The following is a 6,875-nucleotide window of genomic DNA, read 5'->3' as shown; positions in this document are numbered from 1 at the left end:
GCAGACTTTCAGTGGAACTCTGAGTGGTTTATTCTCATATAAAAGATAAATAAGACACTGAGCTGGTTTCAAGTTTTAATTCTTTCAAGTTTCATTCATCAATTAACATGTATTAATGACACTACTTAAACCTTAACGTCTTGCTGCATTAAAATAAAATTTTAAAAACTTTTATTTTTTTGAATGCCCAATTTTCTAGATTTTTCCCCTCAAAATCGCATTTGAAAGTTATATCATGGCTAAGAATCAGTACCTATTTCTCTTGTAATTATCTTAATTATACTAGGTATAATCGTTGCTTTTCAAAGAGACAGCCAGCTAGGCTTTACATCAAGCTTTTACTCCAGGAACTGAAGAATTTTTTTCTTTGTAAACTACATAAAAAGATGCTACATTTCAGGTACCAAGAAAAATAGTGCTCCCCCGCTCACCCCACCCCAGAGTGCCAAAGTATCTCTTTTATCTCCAGGAATCCTTTCAAGCTCATTGCTGCTTCAATATTTGAACTTGTCGCCTCTCCAAACTCATCTAGTCACATTTCATCATCTTTTGACAAATCTTAAGGTTTTCTAAAGCTCTTTGGATTTTCTAGAAAAGTCCATTCTTTGAGATTCAGAAAGCTTCTTTAAATCTAATTTTCTTAGGAGATTTTTATAAAACAAATCAATAAAAGGATAGCCACACTTTAAATAGAATATCTGTTCATACTTCAATTTTATTAAAATTTTTATTTGCTCCCAACTTTGTTTCTTTTTACTGCCCCAAGTCTGTGAGGGGATGCTGCTCTTTCTCAATAGCTCATGAGAAACTAAGAGCAGAAGATATTGGGGAGCCAGCATTTTCAGTACTGGCTGCTACTGAGACATATAAATTTGTTCAACCTATTGAATTGGCAACTCCTCTACTGCCTGAATTTATTTTCTCTTTATTGCCCACCTTTGGAGAATTTCCCCACTTCGAACTTTTCCTTTCATGCAACTTTTAGGTTTTCCAAGTGCAATCCTGTGAATTGCTCATGCTGTCCTCATACACTGAAGGTGATGGAAAGACTGGGCTTTAAATGTGTTTAAGTGTCCCCAAGCTGAGCCTTCTTCATCCTGAAGACCCCAGGCCCACTTGGTCTAATAAATATTGCTAGAATAGAGTCCAATATATTCTATGCAGCCTACAGATAACATTTCATGTTCAAAGGACCATTGCTGGGTTAGTGTCTTTATGCAGAGGGGCCATAGCTTTTCATGCTGAGCCTATCTCTTCGCACAGCTAGAGCGATCCTCTTCATAAGCAACAGCGCTCATTTGCTTAACACTCACTGCCTTCTCTGTCATCTGTTTAAATAGATTAGAAGAGTATTCCTCTTTATACCAGCTTCTCTCTCAATTTAGATAGACGAATCTCAGTTTCAAAGCCCTTGGCCTCTTTCAAAGCAGTACCTCTATGGTCTGGAATGCTGTTTTCAGGATGTGACAGGGTCAGCTGAAAAAACTAAGGGCCTAGCTAGATTCCATCCTCAAATTGCCACTAAAATAAAGTAACTTAGGTCCTCTCAGTGAGAATAAAGGGGTCCCTAAGTTCAGAGAAGTGTTTCTGGAGGGAACAAAAACATTTGTAATGAAGCAACATTTTACTCTTTACTTACAGAAGTTGAGTAAACGTTCCTTCTGTGGAAAGCCTCCCTGAGCAGCAGTAAGACCTAGTAGACCATTCTGAACACCTGGGGAAAAGCTATGACAAGTATGGAGAAGTTATCAAAGGTCAATAAATACTGTCTTGCTCACAAATATTTTCACCCCCTGCCCCAAACCTCCCAACTACTTCTTTGATTTGTCATATAAGTATCTGTTATCTGTTATGGAAACTATCATAATTTCTCTCAACAGAACCAGACTTTAATGAAAATGAAAAACAAAGGATTGCAAACGAGAAGCAAAGTGCAACATGGTTCTTTAAAGCTAATTTCTTGATCCTCATTAGGATTTCTCTGACTTGGAGCCCTTAAACATAATCGTTTATTTTGTTTATCTAGTCAACATACCTTTATAGAGTTTCTACATTTTCAGAGCCTTTTCTAAGGAAATTAAAAAGAAATAGAAAACGTGGCCACTAATTTCCTCTTACTAACAGTGGGTGGAAAATACACCTGAAATGGCCTGAAACTAAGCACATCTATATAATGTTATGTCTCCTCTGTGCCACTTAGGTAGATCCCGCTCTTGCATGGCCTAAATACTCCCACATTTAAACAGTTTCATGTTATGCATTGAGGTCTTTAGCAACCTCTCCCTCTCCCACCCCCTCTGAATCACTCCGCCAGCATTTCAAACGCCCCAGGGCTTCTGGATCTTTAGTCTAGGTTCAGATCCTATTGTGTACTCTTTTCTTTGACATTATGGGAATGGTATCGGTGAAATGTGAAGCATCACTTTGATGGTTTAGATTGACAGTGCAAGGATAAGTTGAAATATGTTGGATAATCAGCTAGAACATCACTAATAAGATATGCGATTCTATAAGTATAGATGCTGCTGCACACCTTGGTGATATTTTTTTGTTATTATTATTGCTTTCAAGGGTTTATGTTGTTAATATAATTTCTTAAAATTCTCTTTGTTTTTCAATTACAAATGTAATATGACATGATTAAGAAAACAAATATATATTCACAGTTATATGTGCGTGTATGTGTGTGTGCATTATATTAAGGTTACACATATCCCCATGTCACTCTCCTGATAGTATGAAATGACCAATTCTGCAACTTTCTCCTTCTTTATACAAATACATTCAAGCATATAAGCACAGGTGCATTGTTTGTTATTGAAATAGAAACATGCTGTATGCTATTTGTTTTATTTACTCAATATTTTAGATATCCTTGTCACTAATTATTGTATTAATATTATCTTTTGAATTTTTATGCATTTATAAACACACAGTTTAACTTTATATAACACTTCCTATAGGAAATTACCTTTTCATTTTATTTTATCTTCTATTATTATTATTAATCTTAATTTTTATCTTTATAATGCTTCACAAATTGCAAACTCTTCTTATGTACACCATCTTATTTATTCTTAAAAACTCTGTGACATGGTTACTATTAACTCTGTTTTAGTTGATAACGAAACTTAGAAAGGTTGATGCCTTTCCTCCATTATAAAGCTAATAAAGAGAGAGTCAAGATTCATACTTGGCTTGTCTTATTCACTCATGCCTTAAATAGCACTTAATCTTAGATAATGTAGAAAACACCTAAGGGAAGGTAGGCAACACCTACTGAATGACATTTGACATCCCCTTAACCATATCAAAAAATTGTCAATATTACCTTTTAAATTTGATCTAGAAGCCTCTAGCATCAAGCCATCACTTTATCTACTATATCAGTTTGTTTTGCTATCCCTGTTGTATAGACTAGTAAATTCTATAAGGATTTTTCTGCCTTAATTCTTAAAACAGCTTGTTAACTATTAAACTGAAGCATTGTTCCATTTAAAATGTATTTCCATATCTTATTGTTTGCTCCTAAACTCATTTCATCTACATTTTCTCTGGACTGAACTCAATTTGATCTCCCAAAGCCTGAATGATTCATCTGAATCCAAGTACATTATTTCTCATTATATCTTGCTTTTCACTATTTAACTTAGCCTATAAACTTGCTTTCTATGCATCCTCCAAATTAATAGCAAAAAAAAAAAAAGAAAAGAAAATGCTTAAAGATGAAAACAAAGCTTGCCCTTAGTCTCTTGGGAATATAAATATTGGTCTGAGAAATAGCTTGGCAACTGTCTCGATATATCTCAAGAGACAAACTTCCCTTTTCATATTTTATTTGCTAATGGTAATATAAAAAAGATTAATTATAATACCAAGTTTTAAGCATCGAACGATGGAGCTTCAACCAGTAATGAAAGTAGCAACTTTTATGCACAAAGATGTTGGTAATTAATAAAAAAGCACATGCTTACAGAGTGTAGGGTAGTATAGTAGAAATAGAATGCATTGTGGTGATTGAGAGATTCAGGTTTGATTCCTTGCTTTGGTACTGGCTAACTCTTTGACCTTGGAGAGGCTGATTCATTTCTCTCAGCTCATGTTTCTTCAGTTGTAAAATAGGACAAATGCTCAGATTTGTTGGGAGCATTAAATGATACAATGTGCCCATTGCCATTACAGTGTTTGACATTTAGGAAATCGTTAGTATGTATGTGGTAAGTTTAACCACATGTAATTATTGATTTTCAACTACTTTTTATCTACAAAATAGCTATTTCAGACCTATTGTACTTAACACCTAATAAACCTATATATTTAATATAAATAGCTAAAACTTAATTGAACCTTTTTAGTCAGCTTCTTATAAAAGTTTGTTATTTTCTTTGTCACTTTTTCTGACAATATAACTCATTTTTTTTTCTATTTTAAAGACACTTTTGGTATAAGAGTCTTCTTAAAGATAGCTCAGTTTTTCTGTTAAATTAGTAATAAGTTAGTAGTTACATTATTAAACTACATCATCCTAGCACTCTGAAAGAGTTAAAATATCCCTCTTCCTATGACTTTATTTTAGGAAGATTCAAATTTTGATATTATGATTTATGGTTCAACCGTACAGTTTATTATAGACTTAAGTTCAGATTTTATGATATTCAGTTAGGAAAATAGGGTGATATAGTTTCAAAAATTTTTTTGAGTCTTTCATTTTCTTAGACACTTTGAATCCGGACCTAAAAACATAGTGTTTTCTAAGTATTCCTCTTAGTTTTAAATCGGATTTGAGTAGTTAGTTTCATTTGTTCACATTTGAGGGGAGTGATAGAATCCTTTGGGAATGAATAACTTTTGGTTACCTACTAAATCCATAGCATTTCCAATGATAGAATACTATATTCCTATTGTCAAGGAATTTACCATCATTTGTCTGCCTATAATGGCCCAGGTACTATTTCAATAACAGGCAATAGAGATAAACAAGACAGATATCCTGGCCATCTTTAATTAAGATTCTAGTGAGAAAGAAACAAATCAAAATATAAATAAATACACAAATAAGAATTTCACACATTGTAAGTGCCATAGGAAGATAATGTAAGGTCAGGTGGCATGAAGGGAAGGCATCTTTTTGATTGAAACCTCACTGAGACAGAAGCTGCTGTGTGCTGATCCAGGAAGGAATGTTCCAAACATTAGAAAAAACTGCAATGCTCTAAATTGGGAACAAGATAGTGGGCATGGGGATAAGAAGAGTGTACAAACAACTCTCACCAAAGACAAAAATATGAGTGAGAACTGTACATTTGGAAGTCATTTGCTACAAGTGAAAAGTGAGGAACTGAGAAAAAAACACTTGGATAATGTCTCATTTAAGGTACCATGTACTCAATGTTAATGAATTCTTGTTCCATATTCCAATTGAAAGGTCAGTTGGAATTCTATTTTTCTATCCTAAGGGAAATTTTACAAGTGCACTAGAAGAAAGAGGTTGCTTTTTCCTAAAGAGGAAGACTGATATGCTTATAGATGTAATAATAGTTTCTGTGCCTTTTATACCTTTTTATTTTTTATTTATTTTTATTTTTTTATTTTAATTAAATTTTTTTTTCTTTTTTCTTTTTTCTTTTTTTTTAGGCGAGGAAACTCTTGGTTGACCTCACAGATTGCAAAGACCTTGTCAGTTTGCAATCTCTTATTTTTTATTTGTTATGCCTAAGTCACTTGGTCTTCCTAGTTGGTCTCCCATCCAAGTACTAACCAGGTTTGACCCTGCTTAGCTTCCAAGATCAGACAGGATCAGGCTTGTTCAGGGTGGCCTGGCCATAGACTATACATTTTTATTTTATTTAATTGCAACTGGAAATAAAAGGCCTGAATTTTAGGATTGACTCTTGAGAGCTTGGTCTGTCACTTCAGTCAAGCTGCATTTTGTCTTGCTACTAGGCAGGAAATGGCATGCCTAGAATTAAAGGTCTAATAGAAAAATCCCTGAAATTATTGGATCTCTCTATTTCCTCCTTAATTGGTGTATTATATAAGATCATCAAATTTTGGTACCAGCATTTCTGAAAACGAAGCCAGAAATACTGAAAATATAACTTCAAGCTATTTTTTTGTTTTTGCTCCTCCACTAATAAAAGACATGTGTTTTAACTAGGTTAATGCTTTTCCTGGATCTCCAGTTATAGTACATCTTCATTTTAGTCACGAATACCATAAATTTTCATTTCCTGAATTATCTGAGCTGAAAAAAATAAGCAGAGTTATGCAGTTGGACCAGATTCTCAAATCTTTTTAAAGAAACTTTTCTTCTAAGAGAGAAAAGAAAGCAGGATTTGGGGTCTGCAAAAACATTGTCAGCAAACCTTGTAATGTGTCAAATTTAAAATATAATGAACTGGACATTGTTCCATAGTGTAGCAGTTAGCATATCTACTTTACATGCAGAAGGTCCTGGGTTCGTGCCCCAGTGGAGCCATGGTCCATGGTCTACAGCCATGCCACCCTGAACGAGCCTGATCTCATCTGATCTTGGAAGCTAAGCAGGGTCAGACCTGGTTAGTAATTGGATGGGAGACCACCTAGGAAGATTAAGTGCTTTAGGCGTAGGTAATAATATATAATAATAAAATATACATATATAATGAACTTATCACAAGTAATAATTATCTCTTTAGGTTCCTTGAGCAGAGAGAATTTTAACACCAAGACTGAATACAAACTAAAAGCATAATGACCTATATTCCATCCTCTACCCACCCAGAAGAAACAATTAATTTGCAAAAAAAAAAAAAAAAAATTAATAGCTTTCCTATTATAATGTGTCAAAGCATTATTATCTCATATTCTACTCTAGATTTTTATTTGTTTGTTTG

The 6,875-nt window shown here is 33.9% G+C and overlaps 1 pseudogene; it reads left to right on the top strand.

The window, feature by feature from the left end:
* Positions 1-6,487: 6,487 nt before the first annotated feature.
* On the top strand, positions 6,488-6,606 carry LOC118602156 (annotated as a pseudogene).
* The last annotated feature ends 269 nt before the right edge of the window (positions 6,607-6,875 follow it).

Source organism: Rousettus aegyptiacus, unplaced genomic scaffold (genome assembly GCF_014176215.1).
Source record: "Rousettus aegyptiacus isolate mRouAeg1 unplaced genomic scaffold, mRouAeg1.p scaffold_m13_p_4, whole genome shotgun sequence".
In the NCBI taxonomy this organism is placed as follows: domain Eukaryota; kingdom Metazoa; phylum Chordata; class Mammalia; order Chiroptera; family Pteropodidae; genus Rousettus; species Rousettus aegyptiacus.
The sequence above is the reverse complement of the archived record's forward strand: the minus strand, read 5'-3'. Positions and strand labels throughout refer to the sequence as shown.